General features: G+C 53.1%; 1 protein-coding gene and 1 long non-coding RNA gene across 6 annotated transcripts in view; one reads left to right on the forward strand and one right to left on the reverse strand.

Moving 5' to 3' along the window:
• The first annotated feature begins 7,072 nt into the window (after positions 1-7,072).
• Positions 7,073-15,083, forward strand: LOC109496586. 4 transcript variants are annotated; one of them, XR_006592939.1, is made up of 4 exons: positions 7,079-7,706; positions 8,507-8,645; positions 11,231-11,296; positions 14,520-15,083. It is a non-coding gene; the product is annotated as an uncharacterized LOC109496586 (long non-coding RNA). The 4 variants fall into 4 exon arrangements; XR_006592936.1 differs by lacking the exon at positions 14,520-15,083 and having other exon boundaries at positions 7,089-7,706; positions 11,231-11,579; XR_002152724.3 differs by lacking the exon at positions 11,231-11,296 and having other exon boundaries at positions 7,092-7,706; positions 14,520-15,081.
• Positions 10,471-21,535, reverse strand: part of STEEP1 (STING1 ER exit protein 1) — a 55,961-nt gene continuing 44,896 nt past the window's right edge. Inside the window, exons 9-10 of one of the 2 annotated variants that reach the window (XR_006592935.1) lie at positions 11,857-12,003; positions 10,471-10,749 (exon numbers count right to left, since the gene is read on the reverse strand). The gene's annotated coding sequence lies outside the window, so the exon portion shown is untranslated. Of the gene's footprint in view, positions 10,750-11,772; positions 12,004-21,535 lie in introns of those variants that run through there. The other variant, XR_002152717.3, reaches the window with a different exon arrangement.

The raw sequence follows: 21,535 nt of genomic DNA on the forward strand, positions 1-21,535 counted from the left end.
CCAAGAAGTCCCAAGTACTGCCATCTGCAAGGTGGAGACCCAGGAAAACTGGTGATGTCAACTCAGTCCGAGTCCGAAGTCCTGAGAACCATGTGGCTGATGCCATAAGTCCTGGTCCAAGTCCAAAAGCCCAAGAACCAGAGGCATCAATGTCTGAGGCAGCAGCAGATGTCTCAGCTCAAGCAAAAAAAAAAAAAAAGCAAATGTGCCTTCTTCCTTTTTGGTGAATGCCCACCTGCATTGGTAAGGGTAATCTTTTTTTTTTTTTTAGAGGGTGGGGGAGGGAGCACGAGTGGAGAAGGAACAGAGAGAGGGAGACAGAGGACCAGAAGCAGGCTCTGAGCCGTCAGCACGGAGCCCAGCGAGGGTCTCAAACTCACGAACCGTGAGATCTTGAGCCTAAGTCAGATGCTTAACCGACTGAGCCACCCAGCGCCCCCACCAATTCACACGCGAATCTCTTCCAGAGATACCCTCGCAGCTACACCAGAAATAGTCTTTTACCAGCTGTCTTTGCACCCCTTCCCCGAGGTGACACATGAAACTGACCATCACAGCAAGCCAAGGAAGACTCCCCGTGTTCCCACAGCATGTGCAGACCCAGGGGGAATAAACTGAGAATACAGAATAAAGGAGTCAGGAAGTTTCTTTGTTCTGGACCCCAAACACGTATCCAGAATTTCAACACGGCGACCCAGTGGGACCTAGAAGTCAGCTTCTACCCACAAAACCACAGCTGCCAGCTGCAAGATGCTCGTCCCCAGGCAGTGCTCCCCTCTCCCCTCCGCAGCCCAGGGCAGTAAGTTGGGGGCCTGGACTCAGGGCCAGCAAAGCTGGGCCAATTTCCTGTCTGCGCACATGGTATGCACCCACAGAATCCCTGGTTACACAGGCCCTTGGGGGAAGCCTCAGCCTAAGTAGCCCCAAACAAGAGATCATTGAAGAGCCTCTTCTATTTAGCTTTAGGATATCATGAGTGATGTTTGGGCAGGACATTTCCCTCCCTAAATAGGGTTGGATTAGGCTGAAATTCGAATTAACTTTATGAGAGGCAGTACAGCAGGGTGGTTAGAAGCTATAAACACAGCGGTTATGGGCTCGTAACCACGTGTTCCAGTTTCCGTTCGGCCACCAGCACTTACTAGCCGTTTTGTTTCTCTGAGGCTGGGTTCCTTCGTCTATAAAACAGCCAGAATACTCCCCTTCGCTGCCCGGTTGTGAGGCCAGCTTGACCTACCATGCGCGTAAAGCACTTAGCTTGATGCCTGACTCACAGAAGCATTCCACAAACGGCAGTGATCATAATTATTATCACATGGTTATTACTTCCGCCAGCAGATCCGACGGGCCCCGCAGAGAGGAAGCCTGGAGGTAGCCTGGGGGGACAGGTGTGCCAAGGGAAAACCAGACCAGGATTAAAAACCGTCAACATGCAATCCAGAAAAAAAAAAACAAAAACAAAAAAAAACACTCCACCCTGGAAAACTGACAAACGGACTTGTCCCCTTGGCATGGCAAAAACCACCAGAAGCTACCTTCCCGGTCCTCGTTCTCGGCTCGTGCCAGCTCCTTCGCAGGTTGTGGCCGGATCGAGCAGGAAACATGGTCCTGCCATGGGCTCACGTTGGCCCGCGCCCAGCTGGACATTTCTCTGTGCCAGGGGGGCAGGCCCGGCGGGTGACGGGGGCATGTTTGCAAGGTGAAGAGCCCGTGGTAGGACAAACTCGTTTCTGCCTCCGCATTCTTGCCGGCTTATCAGTTTCCTCATGCGATGTGCTTGGAAAAACGACTAGAAAGCACACGGCTTTTCCCCTAGCTAGGACACGGGAAGACAAACCGGCAAATTCTGCCGATACGTCCTGGTTCTTTTATTGTCAGCAACCCCAACGCTTTTTTTTCTTTTTAAAGTGGGCTCCATGCCCAGCCTGGGGCTCGAACTCACAACCTGAGATCGAGAGTCACGTGCTCTTCCGGCCGAGCTAGCCAGGTGCCCCTCTTTTATTCTCTGCGTAGTGGCGTTTTTACTCCTATTTGTACTCTCTGGGCTCAGCAGAGTGCCAAACGCATCCCCTCCCCCCTCTTTTTTTTTTTTTTTTTTTTTTAATGCATCTCCCTTTAAAGAAAGTCTGGTGATTGAATGTCCGCCCCAAGGTTTCCTGCCCTCAGCCCAGCCCTGGGCGTCCACACCGTCTAGTCGATATTTCCGCAGGCGTGTCGGCGCATTACCTGTTGGGGCTTGCCACTCTGGCCATACTCTCCCGGGACAAAGATTTAAAAAGAGGCCACCAGGGCCTTGCTCACTGTAAACAGCTTGTTATCTACCCTGACGTGCTTTCTCTTCCGGGCTCCAAGCCAAAAAGCTTCGTTCTGACGGCTCTTTGGTGGTGGTTCTTGCCTGAGACCAGGGTTCAAAGGATTTTGATTCCATGTTCATCTTTGGGTTGTCTCCAGGCACACTCAGCTCAGAATTTTGGTTCAGGAAATAAAACGCAGAGGTTTCTTTTTATTTATTTATTTACTTACGTGTTTATTTATTTATTTATTTATGCGAGCGAGCTCAAGTGACCGAGAGAGAGAGAGAGAGAGAGAGAGAGAGAGAGAGAATCCCACAAGGTGCAGAGAGGGGGAGAGAGTGCGGAGCGCGGAGTGGCTCGAGCTCACCCGATGCGGGGCTTGAACCCAGCAACCGTGAGATCATGACCTGAACCGAAGTCGGACGCTTAACGGACTGAGCCCCCCAGGCACCCCGAAAACACAAGAGTTTCTGACTCCTTGAGGTATGGCTCAGCCCCTGCCAGAGCTGACTTTGCCAGAAGCATCCACGCATCCAATGTCCTCATTCTCCTTCTCCCTCTCTCTGTCTCTGATGTGACTAGGGGACAGGCTGGACCCTTGCACCTGGTCCATATAAAAGGGCCTAAGGAAGAAAGGAAAAGGGGGAGTGGACAGGTCACTCCTTGTCCTGTTGTTCTCATGGGGATCGTATACCCAGGACTGAATAGCCAAGAGAACAGAGTCTGGGGTCCACGCTACCTGGGCGGGAGTGACTCTGCCGTTTATTAGCTGTGTGACCTTAAGCAAGTCATTTAACCTCTCTGTGCCTCAGTTTCTTCAACTATAAAATGGGGCTGATAACTGGCCCTCCTTTAAAGGGTTGTTATGAGAATTTAAGGAGTAAACAGATTGCAAGGCATTTAAAATAGGGCCTGGCGTATGGTAAATGCTATAGAAGTGCTTTTGAAATACAAATTAAAGGGGCGCCTGGGTGGCGCAGTCGGTTAAGCGTCCGACTTCAGCCAGGTCACGATCTCGCGGTCTGTGAGTTCAAGCCCCGCGTCAGGCTCTGGGCTGATGGCTCAGAGCCTGGAGCCTGTTTCCGATTCTGTGTCTCCCTCTCTCTCTGCCCCTCCCCCGTTCATGCTCTGTCTCTCTCTGTCCCAAAAATAAGTAAACGTTGAAAAAAAAATTAAAAAAAAAATACAAATTAAAATTTTCATGTTCGTGGTCCCTGTGTTCGATCCATTTCCCCCTCCCTGGCTGTAAGTTTCAAGGCTTCCATGTATGGATCTGGGGTCCCTTGGTGCATTTTTTTCCTACAGGGAAAAGCTGAATGCCATGGTGTATGGTCTATCTCTGACAGAGAGGGAAGCCTGAAGAATAGCCTCTATGTAGACGCAAAGTCCTGTGTAAAGGCAGGATTGTGGGGGCGCCTGGGTGGCTCCGTCGGTTAAGCGTCCGACTTCGGCTCAGTTCATGATCTCGCGGTCTGTGAGTTTGCGCCCCGCGTCGGGCTCTGTGCTGACAATTCGGAGCCTGGAGCCTGCTTCGGATTCTGTGTCTCCCTCTCCCTCTCTCTGCCCCTCCCCCACTCATGCTGTTTCTCTCTTCCTCTCTCTCAAAAATAAACATTAAAAAGATTAAAAAAAATAATAAAGTCAGGATTATGATGGGGCACCTGGGTGGCTCAGTCAGTGAAGCGTCCGACTTCAGCTCAGGTCATGATCTCATAGTTCGTGAGTTCAAGCCCCGCGTCGGGCTCTGCGTGGCCAGTGTGGAGCCTGCTTGAGATTCTCTCTCTCAAGTTCCCTCTCTCTGCCCCTCCCCCACGCGTGCTCTCTCTTGTCTGGAAATAAACAAACTTAAAAAAAAAAGGGCAAGATTGTGCTAGCTAAGGTCCCATGACACCGACTTTTGCCTGGGGCTGCCCCGGGGGCCCCCCTCCATCTCTAGAGGGCTTAGAAGAGCCCTCCCAGGAGTGTCCCCAGCCAGCGCCTTCTGGGAGGGGTAGCTCTGGTTGCTGAGCTGGGCTGAGCTCTCAGCCTCCCCGAAGAGGTGCGTGTTCCCATGGCAACAGGCCTCTGCCCCGAGGGGCTGCAGAGCAAGACACAGCCTGGAATCCAGGACCGGGTTGGTGGGTGTCAGAGTTCATTCTGCCAGGTTGCAGGCCGGGCTCCAGACAACAGAGGTGCCCTGTGCTCTTCAAGAGGCTGGCTTATCGACCCCGGGCTCCTCCCAGGACTTCTCTCGAAGCCTCTCGTTTCTGTCTTATCCCGACACAAGCGGTGTGCCTTCCAAGTGACCTGGCGCCAGAAAGGCTTCCGGAGTCAGCTCGGCCGGGGGCTCCTGGAGAGTTCCGTGGGAAGTGCCAGGGACCGTCATCTAGGAAGGCTTCAGGACCTCAAGGCTGGGTCCCGGACAGCCCTCGGTCACCCTCGGAGACTCAGATGCTGGCATCCCTCAGTAAGGGGAAGTCTAATGACCCTGACCACGTACACCTACATTTCCTGTGTCTTTGTGCTCAGGCAGGGCGGGGCCCAACTGTGTCAGAACAGCAGGGGTTCAAAGGGCGCACCACCTGCTCCCCAAGGGTCACCCAGAGTTTAGTGCAGTTCTCTGGAAGGCGGGAGGAAGCGTATCCTTATCAACCGATATACACCCACGGACTCATTCAGCCAAACTTTGCTGAGTGCCTGTTATGAACACGGCCCTGTGCCAAGTATTGAGGGTAGGGGGAGAGGATACAGAGATGAGTTAAGTGTGGCTCTTGTCCTTAAGGGCTTTGTCCTCTCCCGGAGAAGCTAGCTAGCTAGCTATAACTATCCATATCTGTATCTCTATCTATCTAACTCTCTAACTCTTAACATGAGACCGAACTCATTTACTGATTTGACATCTGCTGAATGCACAATCGGGGCGGGGCACAGCAGAGAACAGGAAGAGGAAAAGGCTGGCCCTTAAGGAGCTTATATCCCAACGAGGGAGGTAGGGAAGTAAGACCATCACAACATAGTGTGACCAGGGCGTTGATAGGGGTCCGCGGACAGAGCGTGGGGAGCAAAGGGCATGAATGCCTAGTCGGCACTTGGGGAATCTGGGAAAGCTTCCAGGAGGAAGCTTCCTCTAAACCAAGACCCACAGCTGCCACTTGGCTCGGTTGCAGTGTGAACGGCGCCCCCTGGAGTTGGGCAGCGTTTGTGGCAGCCCAGGCTGAGGGAGTCAGCCAAGAGCACTCAGCAGACGCGGCGCGGCAAAGCGAGAGAGGCTCAAATTAGCGACAGTGCAACATAAATAATTAATATAATATACAATAACTATACATTAGGTATAAAAACATAGCTACAGGGGTGCCTGGGTGGCTCAGTTCGTTAAGCGTCTGACTTTGGCTGAGGTCAAGATCTCGCGGTTTGTGGGTTCGAGCCCCGCATCGGGCTCTGGGCTGACAGTGCAGAGCCTGGAGCCTGCTTCGGATTCTGGGTCTCCCTCTCTCTCTGCCCTGCCCCCACTCGTGCTCTGTCTCCCTCTGTCTCAAAAATAAATAAACATTAAAAAAAATTTTTTTTAAACATAGCTACAGTGCAAGGGCCAATCAGTGAAGTCCGAATCTTGTCATTTTGCCACTATAAATGCAGTGGGGATCTCAATGAGAAGCAGGATATTTGACGGTGTTAAAGTGTCTGCCCACAGACTGTTTATTATATGCAAGGGAGAAGGAAAAAAGTAGCCGTTAGAACTTGCGCACCCCCTTGAACTAGTAATCAAAATTAGCATCACTAATGAGAGACAGATATACACTGAGTGTCCCCAGATCGGGCACCAGATCACCTACGCGGTGTGCCAGCAGAGACGTGGACCCCCCACTCTAATCATGAGGAAACACCAGCAAACACAGCACGAAGAACATTCTGCTTTAAAATGTTGGCAGGAAGGGCGCCCGGGGGGCTCAGTCGGTTAAGTGTCCGACTCTTGGTTTCGGCTCAGGTCATGATCTCACGGTGTGTGAGTTCAAGCCCCACATCGGGCTCCATGCTGACAGGGTGGAGCCTGCTTAGGATTCTGTCTCTCCCTCTCTCTCTCTCTGCCCCTCCCCTGCTCTCATGTGTGCTCTCTCTCAAAAATAAATAAATAAACTTAAAAAATTTTTTAAAAACCTTTCAAAATTTTTGGCAGGAAAAAAAATAAAGTAAAACAAAATAAAATGAAACGTTGGCAATTGGCTTTTTGCTGCCAAAAATAGCAAGGTCATAAAAGACCCGACGACGCTGTGGAATGTTCCGGATTAATGAGAGCTAAATAGAAAGAACAACTCAGCGCAATACATGACTCTAGAGTAGTACAGAAGGGAAGACATGTTCTAAGGGACATCAGTGTGTCACTTGATAAAACTGCCATATGGACCTCAGACTAAAGTATTGGAACACTGTCCGATGTGAGAAACTGATAGCAGTGCCATGGCCTTGGAGAGGACATCTCTACGCTGAGGAAATTAATTCACTGAAGTGTAGGGTTAAAGGATCATGGTGTATACAACTTACCCTCCCATGGCTCAGAAGAGAGTGTACAAAATGGATATACAGAATGTGTTCATATAAGGCGTGTATGTGTGTGCGTGTGTGTGTGTGTGTAATGTATGTACATAACGTGTGCCTGCGTGCGGGCGGACCTGCGTGTGGAGAGAGAACCCAAATGATAAATAGGATAAAAGGTTACCAAGAGGCGAATCTGGGTAAAGGGTATACACGTGCTTTTGGCCCTCTTTTTTGTTTGTCCAAGGTTTTCTAAATTGGAAGTTCTTTCCAAAGAAAAAGTTACAAAATGATGACCAGGTGTCAGGTGCACAGGAATGGGGGTTGGGGGGAGCAGTGAGAGGTGAAAAGAGCAGCCAGATCTTTGTTTTCTCAGCTTTCCTGAGCTGTCATTCACAGGCAACATTGTATCCTTTGAAGCCCGTGGGAGGAGATGGTTTGATACATTTGTCTGTTGCAAAACATTCCCGCCATAGTGTTAGCTGGTATTTCCGTCCCCGGGCGGGCTCGCCATTTCTTTTTTGTGCTGCGAACATTTAAGACCGAGTCTCCTAGCAACTTTCCAGTACATAATATGGTCTGATTAACTGTAATCACCGCGCTGTACCTCAGATGTCTAGAACTTACTCACATGCGCAAGTTTCTACCCTTTGACCAGCGTCTCCCCAATTAGCAGCAGCCAGATCTTGAAGAGGCTTGCCAAGTACGACAGGACTCTGGACTTACTTTCATCCCGAGCACAACGAGAAATACACAACCCATATACGTAGGGGAAAAAAAGACCTCACGCCACCACGTTGACTCACGGTTCGTTTCGTAATTCGCAGCGTGGGTAGCTTACGGGTCTGGAAGCAATGTCACCTACAGTGAGTCACAGGGCCGCAGGGCTGAGAGACGTCAAAGGTGTGTATGCCCAACGAGTTCCCGGGAGAGGGATTGGCTTCCGAGGAAGAGCGACAATGGAGGGAAGACCGGCCCATTGCGGGCTGAACAGGGAGCGGCATGGGGGTAACTTTCTGAGCCCCTGTTATGTTGGGGGGGCACACTTCACACTGGAGGGACAAAGGTGAATGGGGCCATTGGAGGGCGCGTGCTGGCAGGACTGTGGAGGGGGACTGTGGAGGGACTCTCCGGAGGGCGACAGGATGGGGGTGGGGAAGAGAGACTGGTGTCTTGTGAAGAATTACCACGGAAGGCCAAAAAGCCTCCTTCAGGGTCCGGGGAGGGTCAGAACCCACCCGCCCAGAGCAGAAACGCGGGGCTCTGTCGTCTCTTCGGGTCAGAGGTCTCAGAGGGGAGAACGGGAGCTACTTCTACAGCTCCACTCCTAGTTCCCTCTCCCCAGTTTCCGGTTTCTGCCTCCCTTCTGGAAGGAAGCTCAGACCACATCCTGGGAGATGTGAGCACTCTCCCTCTGGGAAGTCGTCGATGGCTCTACCCCCGAGAGACCCTGAGAAGGAAGCTTCCATCCAGCCGTCAGGCCACTTGAGACCCTCCCTTCCCCAGGCTAATAATGCCTTCCTCTGGACACTCTTTCTTCTGGGCGGTCCCTTCAGGACCCAGCCCCCATCTTTTCTGGAAGCCACTTTCCTCAAATCCTGGGAATCCCCTCTAGGCACATTACCCCACTCGGGGACTTCCCCTGACTTCCTCCTTGGCGTCAAAACTGACTTCTCACCTCACATTCCTTCCTTTTTGCCCAGGAAAATTCGATGCCAGGAGGACAAATCGGAGAAGCTCAAGGGGGAGCTAGCTAATATGCCAGCACACATCCCGAGAACTGACTGAAGTACAGGGACCTTTGGGCACCTACAGCTTGGAGGGAAAGATGCGTTTGGGCAGGTGGGCCTTCTCCCTGCTGCTCTGGGCACATCGTTCGGGGCTGGTTCAAGGACAGGGCTGAGGACAGTGCAGTAGGGCTGCACCTCGAGGAGACGGTGGCCTGACCTAACGTCTTGACAGGGAGCGCAGCTGGCTTGATGATGCAGAAATGTGCAGGATAGAGCAGGTCTGACTCGGTGACCCGGGATAGTGTGGAGGTGTGGGGTGAGGGAGGGCCCAGCTTTCCCGACTGGCCAAGTAGGTGAGGGGCAGTGCTATTTCTTTTTTTTTTTTTTTTAATTTTTTTTTTAATTTTTTTTTCAACGTTTATTTATTTTTGGGACAGAGAGAGAGCATGAACGAGGGAGGGGCAGAGAGAGAGGGAGACACAGAATCGGAAACAGGCTCCAGGCTCCGAGCCATCAGCCCAGAGCCCGACGCGGGGCTCGAACTCACGGACCGTGAGATCGTGACCTGGCTGAAGTCGGACGCTTAACCGACTGCGCCACCCAGGCGCCCCGGGGCAGTGCTATTTCTTGAGGAAGGGATCGTGGGACAGGACGGACTGTGGGCTTGAGGGGGAAGGAGAGGACGATAAGCGTAGGCCATGTGAAATTTCAACCGCCTGTGGGGCATCCAGGTGCCACGTGGACTGGGGGGTCTGGAGCACAGGAGCGAAGTCTGGTCTAGAAACAAAGTTTTAATATTTTTTTTAATGTTTATTTACTTATTTCGAATTTATTTTTTTTAACGTTTATTTATTTTTGAGACGATGCGAGAGACAGAGTGCAAGCGGCGGTGGGGCAGAGGGAGACCCAGAATCCGAAGCGGGCTCCGGGCTCCGAGCTGTCAGCCCGGAGCCCGACGTGGGCCTCCAACTCAGGAACCGTGAGATCATGACCTGAGCCGAAGTCGGACGCTTAACCGACTGAGCCGCTCAGGCACCCCCTATTTATCTTGAGGGAGTGTGTGTGTGTGTGTGTGCACAAGTGCGCAAGGGAGGGGCAGAGAGGTGGGGGGAGAGGGAATCCCAAGCAGGTTCCACCCTGTCAGCGCGGAGCCCGAGGCGGGGCTCAAACTCACCAACTGGGAGATCATGACCTGAGCCCAGAGATCAAGAGTCAGATGCTTAACACACACGCACACACGCACACACACACAACACGGACGCCAGAACTTCCAAGCTGGTACACTCACAGGGGCTGGCATCCCAGGGCACGTTAACAGAAGGTGTGGATGTGCTCCTTGGAGAGGACAGGCATGGACCCTCCCTGAGCAGGGACTTTACGATGCCCCCTTGTCAGCCTGTGAACGGGGTTGTCCGAAGGCGTTTGCTGGAGGACGCGTGTGGATGCCGGTGCGCGTGCTGGCCAGGGCACGGGGGTGGGGTGCTGGGAGTGGAACGGACCGCTTGTAAACCTGTCCAGTTGGATCCCTCCCTGCTGCGAGTGTACTGAGCCGGCGATGTCTGCGTCCTCCCTCTGGTCACTTCCCATCCCGCGTAGGACAGGGAATGGCGGCACCCGGCCTCTCCGATGCACAGGATGTTCTCGGGCAGGTGCCAAGAAGGAGCAATCGCTCCCAGTCAGGACTTCGGCCAGCAGCTTCCTTGGTGGGGGGCGGGGGAGCCGCACACGGGGAGGTGGGGGTGAAGGTGACTTTCCTGTTAGGCTGGAAGGAAAACAGTTGGCATCTGAACTTCCCGGTTACAGAACAGCTAGCCGGTGAGAACCTGTGTGTGCGTGGGGGCGGGGGCGGGGGTGGGGGGCGGGGTTTGCCCTCCCCGCCCCTGCCACCAAGCGTCCGCAACAATCAAGGACGCTCCTTGTACACGCTGGGAAAATGAGTGTTTCCACACAGGCCTCCACACTGTGCTTCTGTTCCACCAGGGAGAAATCGTGAATGTCCGCCAGGCTTGTACTCATTGATTCATTCGGTCCCCGCGGGCTGGTCCTTGTACTGAGCGCCGGGCGGGGTGGGGCTGGGGCCCGGGCCCTTGGGCAGCTGCCAGCCTAGGTGCAAACACAGGGTCCCCATTCGCGCGGTTCATCCCAGCATGGCCCAACTGTACGGAGCCGTCGGACCTGATAAGTTGCCTGGGCGGTGGCCTGGAGAGCAGAGGCACCTGGAAAGAAACAGGGTTGATCCGTGGCCAGCGCACAGAGGATGGCCCAGAACGCAGGGCGGGCTTTCCCCAGAGAGAGTCATATTCCACAACAGCCCCAAAGTCACTGCCACCGTCTCCTGCCGAAAGACGAATGGGCCCCGGATGTAGACTCCAAGAGCAGACAGGAGACCACCCGCAAGCTCTGGCTGACATCCTGGAGGCAGGAGCGAAGGGGTGCCCCCCCCCCCGGGGTGCCCCCCTCCCCCGGCGCCGCCTCGTCTCTAGCGTCACCAGCCTTTCTGGAAAGTCTTCAGCAATAAATTACAGCCTAGGAGTAGAGCCAAATGGACAGAAGGCTGAGCCCAAGCTCCCCTGCCCTCACCGCTTCATCCCTCCTTTTCCTCTTAGTCTTGAGTGCTTGCCAGATGTGCCTTCCGGAGTCACCGTGAGTGTCCCTGGCTGTCTTCCACCTCTGCTTTTTTTTTTTTTTTTTTTTCAGGCAGAAAGAGGCCACCCAGCCATGGAAAAGCCACCGTTGTCACTCTCTCCAGTGCCTTCATTCAAGGTGGCCGCTAGGGTTAGCTCTGGAACCCGGGAGCTCCCCAGCTGTGGCGGTGGGCTGGGAGGTCCTCGAATTAATGGCAGAGGGGAGTGGGAGAAGGGATGAGGGTCATTCAGGACCTGGAAATCTAGCCAAGCCCAGGGAGCTGGCTCCTCCTGGCCCATGGGAGCCAAATGCCACCTTGTCACAAATGTGAGCTGGTTGTTAAGGTTATAAAGAAATATAGGTAATAGGGGCGCCTGGGGGGCTCGGTCGGTTAAGCGTCCGACTTCAGCTCGGGTCACGATCTCGCGGTCTGTGAGTTTGAGCCCCACGTGGGGCTCTGTGCTGATGACTCAGAGCCTGGAGCCTGCTTCCGATGCTGTGTCTCCCTCCCTCTCTGCCCCTCCCCTGCTCATGCTCTGTCTCTCTCTGTCTCAAAAAATAAATAAAAACGTTAAAAAAAATTAAAAACTAGGTAATAAATAGCCACAAACTCATCACTCCCTAACCATTTTTACTTTATTTTACTGTGACCCGTACACGTGAGGTGACAATCTCCCACATCCGGGCGGCTGAAATACCGTATGACAGTGGGCAGTTGCACATCTCTTCCCAATGTCACGGTGAGGCTGGGGACTTGCAATCAGCCATGCGCTGGGTACTCGTAATGCAGAGATCGGTAAATGCTCTTAATCAGGCTTCGATTCATTGTTGTTGTTGTTGATTTTCTAGACCGGAGAAAGTGAGGGGGAAAATGTTAATCATGCAGATCAAACTCAACAGTGAGTCAAGCCTGCAACTGTCACATTGCGAAAGATACCAGATAATGAGGAAATCATCTTCTAGTATCTGAAAGCCAGTATCCTACTCGTGAAAGACGTCGGTCTCCTCGAGGATGAATTAATGAAGTTGTGACATAGGTCTTTGTTGTCTCACAGAGAAACGAAAAGATCAACCAATAGTCACGTCAGAACCGCTGGGGCGCCCGGGGGGCTCAGCCAGTGAAGCGTCCCCCTCTTGATCTCGGCTCAGGTCTTGATCTCAGGGCGGTGAGAGGCCCAGCCTCATGTTGGGCCCAAGTTGGGCCCTTTCTTGGCCCTTCGTTGGGCTCAGGGTCAGGCTCCAAGCCAGGCTCCGTGCTGGGCATGAAGCCTACTTAAAAAAAAAAAAAAAAAAAAAAAAGAACTACGCTTGCTCATCAATAGCAACCACAAGTTTACAGAGGCAAGAGTCTGGCAAAAATCACCAAAAGCGTTCTGTGAGAATCAGTTAGCTACTAATTAAAAGTATATTAATATCCATAAATGTTATTAATCAAATTTGACAATAAATGTATAAAATTATTTTATTTTTTTAAGTTTATTTCTTTTGAGAGGGAGAGAGAGAGTCCCTAAGAAGGCTCTGCTTAAGAAGGCACGGTCAGCACAGAGCTAGACGTGGAACTCGAACTCCTGAACCATGAGATCATGACCTGAGTCAAAATCAAGAGTCAGACGTTTAACTGACTGAGTCCCTCAGGCATCCCTATTTTATTTTATTTTATTTATATGTATTTTATTTTATTTTAGAGAAAGAGAGAGAGTGAGCATGCATGCAGGGGAGATGGGCAGAGGGAGAGAATCTCAAGCACACTCCATGCTCAGTGTGGAACCCCACACGGGGCTCGATCCCCCAACTCTGGGATCATGACCTGAGTCAAAAATCAAGAGTCAGGCACTCAACCGATGGAGCCACCCAGACATCCCTAAAATTAATTTCTTAATAATAACTTAATAATATTGTGTGTTTTCACTATTATATGTAATGTGTGTGCCACATACTTTATGCCAGTAAAATTTATAAATAACTTAGCTACATGTATACATACATACACTTCTCCCCAGAGAGCAGGTCGTTAAACATTTACCAACGCTCCACTGGTTAAGCCCAAGGCTCAGAAGTACTTTGGCATCAGAAACCCAAGTTTCAAAGGTCCGAGAGGTACTCTAATGCTAACTAAAACGCCGTAGAGGACGGACACGTGACTAAGAATCATGTGTCTTTTGAAAAAACCAACTGGATGGGGATCCCACTAGGCTATCAGGTCCATGAAGGTGGGTAGAGACTTTGCCCTTCTCATTCACCTGGTCAGCGCCTGGCTTGTAGAAGGTGCTTAGTCAACTCTTCTTGAAAAAAAAAAAAAAAATGAATGGTTCTCAGGCACCTGGCCGGCTCAGTCGGTAGAGCATGTGACTCTTGATCTCGGGGTTGTGAGTTCGAGCCCTATGTTGGGTGCAGAAGTTACTTAAAATAAAATAAAATCTTATAGAAAAAAACAAAACAAAACAAAACCAACCCCGAATAGTTCTTCGCTAACTTTGATCTAACTTCCTCACAATAGCGCCCAGAGATGGCCCCGACAGGAAACCCAGGCCTGTGGTCCTCAGCCTAGAACGTCCCCTCTCCACAGGTTCCTTGCTTCACCCTCAGTCTGGCCCTGGAAGGACTCTGGCTCTAGCCTGTCATGTTGGCACCTGACAGGAAGGTCCACGGCTTTGCTTCCTGGACACTGGCTCTGTAGAAGGTAGCCTAAGCTAGCTTGGTGCCTCCACCACCCGACAAACCCCTTTGGCCTAGCTGCCAACTGTGCCCATAAGGACAGAACGAAAGGAAATTGGGGCCCAGGGCAGAGAGGAGAGGCAAGGAGGGAAGTCCAGCAAAGGACGTCCCAAATGGGAAGCCATTTGGCTTGGGGGGGGGGGAGCGACACAGACCAGTCTCCCGACTAGAAACCTACGAAAATTGAAAAAAAAACAATTTTTTTTAATGTTTATTTATTTTTGAGAGACCGAGTGTGAGTGGGGGAGGGGCAGAGAGAGAGAGGGAGACACAGAATCCGAAGCAGGCTCCGGAGCAGAGCCCGACACGGGGCTCAACCCCCCCGAACGGTGAGATGGTGACCTGAGCCGATGTCGGGACGGTCAACCAGCTGAGCCACCGGGGCGCCCTGGGAAATTTCTAATTCTCCCTACCACTTGGTGGCTGTGAGACCTTTGACAAGTCACGTTGCCTCTCCGATCCTCAGTTGGCTAATGCAGGAAATGATCTCCAGGGGCTCTTCTAGACCTCCTTCATCAGCTTTGCTGGCTGGGGGCTGCTGGTGGTACAGATGCCTGCAATCTAGGGGGTGATTCTGATGTACCAGAAGATGGCATCACGTGACGCTAGGGAGAGGCGTGTTTTTAAGAAAAGGATTTCTCTACAGGAGGAAGCAAAAGTGTGTGGAAAACGTTCCAGTTGATGGGGCGGACCGAACAGAAACGCAGCAGCATCGGACAAATTCATGGCTACATTCATGACTAAACTCAACGAAGTGGATACATTCCTTGGCTAAAAGGACTGGAGGGTCTTCTTATCCCCTGATGCCCTTGTCTGAGTCTGAGGAACCGGGGCCTCACCCACAGTGAGGCACTTCCATACGCTTGTGTTCTCCCGTCCTTCAAATGCCCGGGCTCGAGTCCTTGCTGCGGCACATTCGTGCCCTCCCCTTCTCCCCACATCCTGAAACCACCACCCAAGGTGACCTGCAGACGGGAAGCTTCTTCTCGGCTCCGCCTCCCCGGCCGCACCCCCCCACTTCCTTTCCCCAACTGCAGTGTGGGCTCAACTCGGGATGAGTGTAAGCCTCTTGCTCTGCCTGTATTTTATGATGCTGTGGAAAACAGAGTGCTGGCATGTAAAAAAAATTTTTTTTAATGTTTTCATTTTTGAGACAGAGCATAAGCGGGGGAGGGGGGGCAGAGAGAGAGGGAGACACAGAATCCGAAGCAGGCTCCAGGCTCTGAGCTGTCAGCACAGAGCCCGACGCGGGGTTCGAGCTCACGGACCGTGAGATCATGACCTGAGCCGAAGTCACACGCTCAACGGACTGAGCCACCCAGGCGCCCCTACAGGATTTTTGTTTTTAATGTTTACTTTTGAGAGAGATCGAGAGCACGAGCAGGGGAGGGGCAGAGAGAGAGGGAGACAAAGGATCAGAACTCACAAAGGGTGGGACTTGAACTCACAAACGGTGAGATCACGACCGGAGCCGAAGTCGGATGCTCAACCAACGGAGCCACCCAGGCGCCCCCAGGCTGGCATTTTTCAACTCCACCTCCACACTGTGCAGATATGAGTGGAGCCTTCCCCCAGTGGTTTTTCCTCCTGCTTCCATTCGGCATGCCTCCAACTGCCTATTTCGAGTCCAGATTCATGGCCTGACCTTCAAAGAGAAGGTATCCGTGATTCAACACTTGCTATGTGCCAGGCACTGAATCCAAGCGGCGTCACATGCCCTGAAGCTAGTGGCTAGCCTAGGTGAAGCTTGGCAGTATTTGTCAAAGGAGTGAAGAGGTCCTCAGAATCATCCTGAAAGGCGTTTTTCTTCCTTGTTCTACCAATTAGGAGACTGACCCATAGGGAAGCGAAGTAACCCGTCCAAGGTCACGATTGATAGAAAGAGGAAGAGTCGGGATCCAAACCCAGGTCTGGCTCCAAATCTTGGACGTGCTACGTTACATATGGTTCTTCAAGTCTCTCCCGCTCTCGACCTCCCCCACCCGGGAAGGTTCTGGCCGGACAGACCCAGCCCTGTGATATTTTTGGTTCCAGTTATTCCCATGGAAACGGCTGCAGCCCTTCGGCCCTTCGGGCAGGGGGCGTATGTGCCAGCTGCCTCGGCTACAGGCACTGCCCAGCACAGAGGACTGCTGGCATCCGGAGGACTGGCCGGAATCGAAGGCGTGGCCCGTGAGAACTTCCCCAGCCTTCCTGGGGTAAGCACGCCATTGGCCAGTCACAACCCCAGGCGTGTCGGGGAGGAGGCACTTCCAGGACGTTCTTTCGAGGCAGCAGCGGTGCAGCCTGGAGGCGGGGCTGCGATGGGGGGATGGCTCCACCTTCCATTCTGTGGGCCTCGGCTCCCACGGAACCTACTGACCCCTTGTGGGCACAGCGTAAATGCACTGGTGGCCGGACAGCCTCAGAGGGCTTGTCCCTCAGCCGGTTGCCCTCCCAGAGGCTGGGCTTTCTCGATTTCCCGTTCTTAGGAAGCCAGTTACCCTTGCCAGATTTGTCTGTGACAGCGCTGTGGCAAGTAGGTCTTTTGACCTTGCTGCGCCTTGGTTTCTTCCCCTGTAAAGTGGGGATTAAAAAAAAAAAAAAAGCCCCTGCCGTATTTTAAGACAGGAGAAAAAGCTTTAAAAAAAAAAAATTAATGTTTATTTATTTTCAAGAGAGAGCGCACAGGGGAGGGGCAGGGAGACAGGGAGACACAGAATGCGCAGCAGGCTCCAAGCTGAGCTGTCAGCGCAGAGCCTGACGTGGGGCTCGAGCTCATGGAACCGTGAGATGGTGACCTGAGCCGAAACGAAGAGTCAGATGCTTAACTGAGCCACCCAGGCGCCCCGGTACCTGACCAGAACTACTAGATAGCATTGAACAGGATTGATCAACCTTTTTCACGTCACGGCACGCACAGAAAATATTTGTCTAGCACACGGGGATAAGAAGGAAGAGGCTTCTTGTGACCAGGGCTGCCCCGGGCTCAGCCCAGCTACCCCCAAAGGCCAAGGGCACCGACAACGCTGCGTCCCTGGAATCCTTTTCGCGGCGCCTGGGGTGGCTCAGGCTGCCGGATGCACAAGTGGTGCAGGAAGCAGCGGTGAGCCTTCTTGGGATTTGCTTTCCCCACTTTGCCTCACAGTCAACCAGCACAGGGCTTGGGTGGGGGGCCCGGCTCTCAGAGACACGGGGAGGGGGGAATGGTCACCGAGGGGGGGGGGAGGGCAGGGGTCTTCTCCAGCCGGCTGTGGCCACAGGCAGCACTCTGAAGGTTTGGGCTCACTTGTGCCTCTTGGGTAATGCAGGAAGGCGAGGAGACCACAGGCACCCCCCCCTGGCCTCTGGGGGGGCAAAAGCAGACTGCATTTCGGGATAAGCGGGTGTGTCAGCCGCCAACGCCAGGGGGTCTAGCGGGAGCAAACCTGTGAATGCTTGGTATCTGCCTTCTGCCTCCTCTCAAGCTTCTTGTTCTCTCTTCTCCTCCGGCTGCCCCCTCGCGCCTCATTGACCCATCCGTCCCCAAAGCCCTTAATAAGGGGCAACTAGCTGCCAGCCAACCCCCCGCCCCCCCCCATGCCAGGTACCGGGACCACAGGATGGAGCTGTTGGCTTCAAGGAACTCAGTCTGGTAGGAAGCGAGACCCGGAAAGAGAGGCAGTGAGGAAGGTGCCACACGGCCAACGGATGTCTGTAAAAAGAGGGGAGATGCGGGGGCCAGAGACAGCCTCGAAGAGCCGGGAAAGTTTGCAAGGACCCTTGCCAAGTAAACGGGGGGCGGGGGAGGGAAGGGTAACGGGGGGGGGGGTAATGAGGCGGCTTTCCAGAGAGGACATGTACAAAGGAGGCATTGAGACATGGGAGAATGAGGCATGTTCACAGCAGTTTAAGCAGCCCAGCTGTGCCAGGATATAGAGCTCTAGGTGGGGGTGGGGGGGTGGGGGGGGTGATGGAGTCAGGCAGGCGGCAGCCAGATCCGAGAGGTGCCAATTAAGAGAGTTTTTGCTTCATTCTGAAGGCAACAGGGGGCCACTGAGGCATTTCGAACAGGGGAGCACCATGGTCCAAATGACCAAGAACCACCGCTCTGGCAGCAGAGGGGGCGGGGTCGGGTGTCAGGGCAGAGAGACTGCTGAGGACGCTGTTGCAGTCTTCTGGGCTATATGGGCCGACAGCTAGAACCGGGGGCGCCTGGGGGGCTCAGTCAGTTGAGCGCCCGACTTCGGCTCAGGTCACGATCTCACGGTTCGTGAGTTCGAGCCCCGCGTCGGGCTCTGTGCTGACAGTGCTCACGCGTGCGTGCTCGCTCTCTCCCCAAATAAACAAATAAACTAAAACAACAACAACAACAACAACAACAACAACAAAGCTTGAACGAGGCCATGGTCAGTGAGGGCACAAAGGAGAGGTTCGAGAACCTTCGAGAAAGTGGGATCCACAGAACATGATCATTGTTGAGAAGCAGGTGACAAGGGAGAGAGGTCATGCCAAGAACAGTGCCAGTTTTCTGGCTTGAGTCACTGGGGACACTGGTGGTGCCACTCAGTGAGGTGGGAACACAGGGAGGACACAGGCTGGGGTGGAGATGAGAGCCGTTGTGGATATGGGGGCTGTGAGGTCCTCGTGGGCCATCGAGGTGGGAATGTCTTTTTTTTTTTTAATTTTTATAACTTACCTATTTACACAGAATTCTAAGTTGAAAACTATCATTTCGCTTAACCCTTTGAACAACTGTGTGAGCGAGGCATGGATGCTAGACTACATCAGCCCCATCTTGTAGGCAAGAGTGGAAACCTTTTTTCTGTATTTAGTATAAAGATGTGGGAACATCTAATAGCCACTTGGATATCAAAGTGCTATCACCCAGCAGCAGAGGTCTGGGCTGGAGATACAATGGACACCTTCAGCAGATGGGGGTAGTGGAAGACGGGGTCATGAGTAAGAAGAGAAGAGGGCTGGGGCGCCTGGGTGGCTCAGTCGGTTGAGCGTCCGACTCTCGATTTCGGCTCAGGTCATGATGTCACGGTTCATGGGTTTGAGCCCCGAGTCAGGCTCTGTGCTGACAGTGCAGACCCTGCTTGGGATTCTCTCTCCGTCTCTCTCTCTGCCCCTCCCTCACTTGCACACTCTTTCTCTCTCTCTCAAAATAAATAACTTATTTTATTTTATTTTTTAACGTTTTATTTATTTTTGAGACAGGGACAGACAGAGATGAACGGGGGAGGGGCAGAGAGAGAGGGAGACACAGAATCCGAAACAGGCTCCGGGCTCTGAGCCGTCAGCACAGAGCCCGACGCAGGGCTCGAACTCACGGACAGTGAGATCGTGACCTGAGCCGAAGTCGGACGCTCAACCGACTGAGCCACCCAGGCGCCCCAACTTTTTTTAAATGATAATGATAAATTTAAAAAAAGAAGAAGAAGGCTAAGGGCAGGGCTCTGGAGATCACAGCATTCCAGGAATGTAAAGAAAGTGGAGGGAGCCAAGCGTCCTAGAAATAAAGAGGGGAGAGAACGGCCATCAGACTGTACTGTGCGGAGAAGCTTAGACTGTGGAGGCCAAGAAAGAACAGAAGCTGGAAGGGGGCTCTGTGCCAAAGGAGGTGTTTGTTGAGATATTTGTTCCAGTTTCCATGCGGAGGGGAAGTGATGGGTGGGGGGCGGCCGAAGCTTCAGGAAAGAGAGAGGATATGAGCGATGGAGCAAGGCTCAAGGGGAGGGAAGGTGGACTGGACGTGAGCACACCGGGGAAGCGGGAAGCGGGTCTCAGCCTTGGGCAGGATGCGGGGCGGTTGGGGCAGGAGAAGAGGGCATGGCAGGTCGGGTTTGCTGAGAAGCCAGCTCTGAAATAAAGATCAGCGTGTTTATTAGGGAGTGCTCCTGGGACCACCAGCCATGGAAGGGAAGGAAGGGGAGCAGGGTGGGGGAAGGAGATGTTGGGCTGCAATGCAGGTTCGAGAAAGGCCTCGGGCAGCCCCATGAGGAGCTCTGAAGCCAGGAGTTGGGACCGGGGGGGTTGGGCCTCTACACCCATCAGCCGTCCAGTTGGGTGCGGCCGCCCTGGGAAGGGGGCACGCCCTTGGGCAGAGCGGCTTTCTTCAGCTGAGCCAATCCCCAAAGGGGTCTGCCAAAGGCCTGGAGTCCTTCAGGCCTGAAGGGGGTCCCGGAAGCACAGACAGTGCCCACTGCAGAGAGGAAGGGGGCGCTATTGCATTTGAGTTGAATCAGCGGACCAGCTGGTGACACTGAGGAGGCGCTGACCAAGGGACACAGCACAGGATTGCCAAGTGGCGTTGGGGGTCTCAGTTAAAGCTAGAAGACGAAGCATTTCGGCAGGCCCAAACAGTGTTCAGATTTCAAGGTCCCTCATCCTTGGCCACATGGATCTGTCCTCTCTCCCTTGGATTAGTTTGTACCCGGGAACGTGTGTATTATTTAGAGAAGGCGCTGTGTTCCTGAATTCCCCAACTTTTTACCTAAAACCACTTCCTAAACAGGACTCAGATCCAGGGGGGTTGGTAGATAAGCCCTGGTTTTGCTGTGACGACACTTGCGTGTGTTCATGGCGGCAATCTAGCTCCCAGGCGAACGCAACTATGCGGATGTTACATGGGATAAAAACCGATCAGAAAAACTGTTTCAGAGCTGACAACGAAGAAAAAAACACTTGCCTACGAGCAGGCGGATGAAAATCACGGGGCTCAGGATTAAACCTCATGAGCAGGCGCGGCTCTAAAAGGGAGCAAGTGACAAAGGAAAACTAATTATAAAGGCACAAAGGAAAAACCATTGAGACAGGAAATATAGTTCAAGTGGCTCACCAGGTACTAGAAAGGTGAAAGACAAGTAAACTGCCCGATTAAACAGGCTTTGAGAATCCACACAGGAAATTACCTGGATGATGGTTCAAAAACAATGCCTTGCTGTTCCGAGAAGAAAGGGTCCCCGCGGGCGGGCGGGGATGGGGGGGGTGGGGGGGGGTGTCAGTTTAGAATCAGTTGCCCTCTTGGCCTAAAGCGCGGGCAAGGTTGCCCACGGTGCCCCACTCAGGAAAACAGCTGGACACCCATGAGTGAGGAGCGACAACTCTTATGACTGGCGGTAGCAGCGTGGCTCCTGGGGAAGAACCCCCGAAACATCCCATCGAAGAAGAAATTTGTTGGCGGGAGGGGGTGGGCCTCACTCTGCTTCTCTGCACGGGTTTGCCGCTGAGCGTACATTTTAACAAAGGCTTTGTTGCTCCAGCTATGAGGGACTCTCATGGCATCGACGTTAGGGGGAGCTATTTAGGAGGGGTCACCTTGTGCCCTAAAATCAGTCTAGATGCAAGGGGAGTCAGTCCTGCTTCCAGCCCTACCTTAGGGGAGAGGCGGGACCACCTACAGCTTCCAGGGGCAGATCCCTGCTAGCAAATCTCATTTTATAGCTCGTGCCACCAGCCTGACCGCCGGGCGTGAATTCTGGGAGCTCCAACTATTGTGCCCTGCCCCGCACCCCCAATCCCAGACACACACACCACAGGTGGCTTTCTGAATCTCCAGCGATAATACCTACCTTACCATGGGGGCACCTGGGGGGCTCAGTCGGTGAAGCGTCTGACTCCTGATCTTAGCTCAGGTCTTGATCTCAGGGTGGTAAGTTCAAACCTCGCACTGGGCTCTCTGCTGGGCATGAAGCCTAC

This window comes from Felis catus, chromosome X, assembly GCF_018350175.1.
Source record: "Felis catus isolate Fca126 chromosome X, F.catus_Fca126_mat1.0, whole genome shotgun sequence".
In the NCBI taxonomy this organism is placed as follows: Eukaryota; Metazoa; Chordata; class Mammalia; order Carnivora; family Felidae; genus Felis; species Felis catus.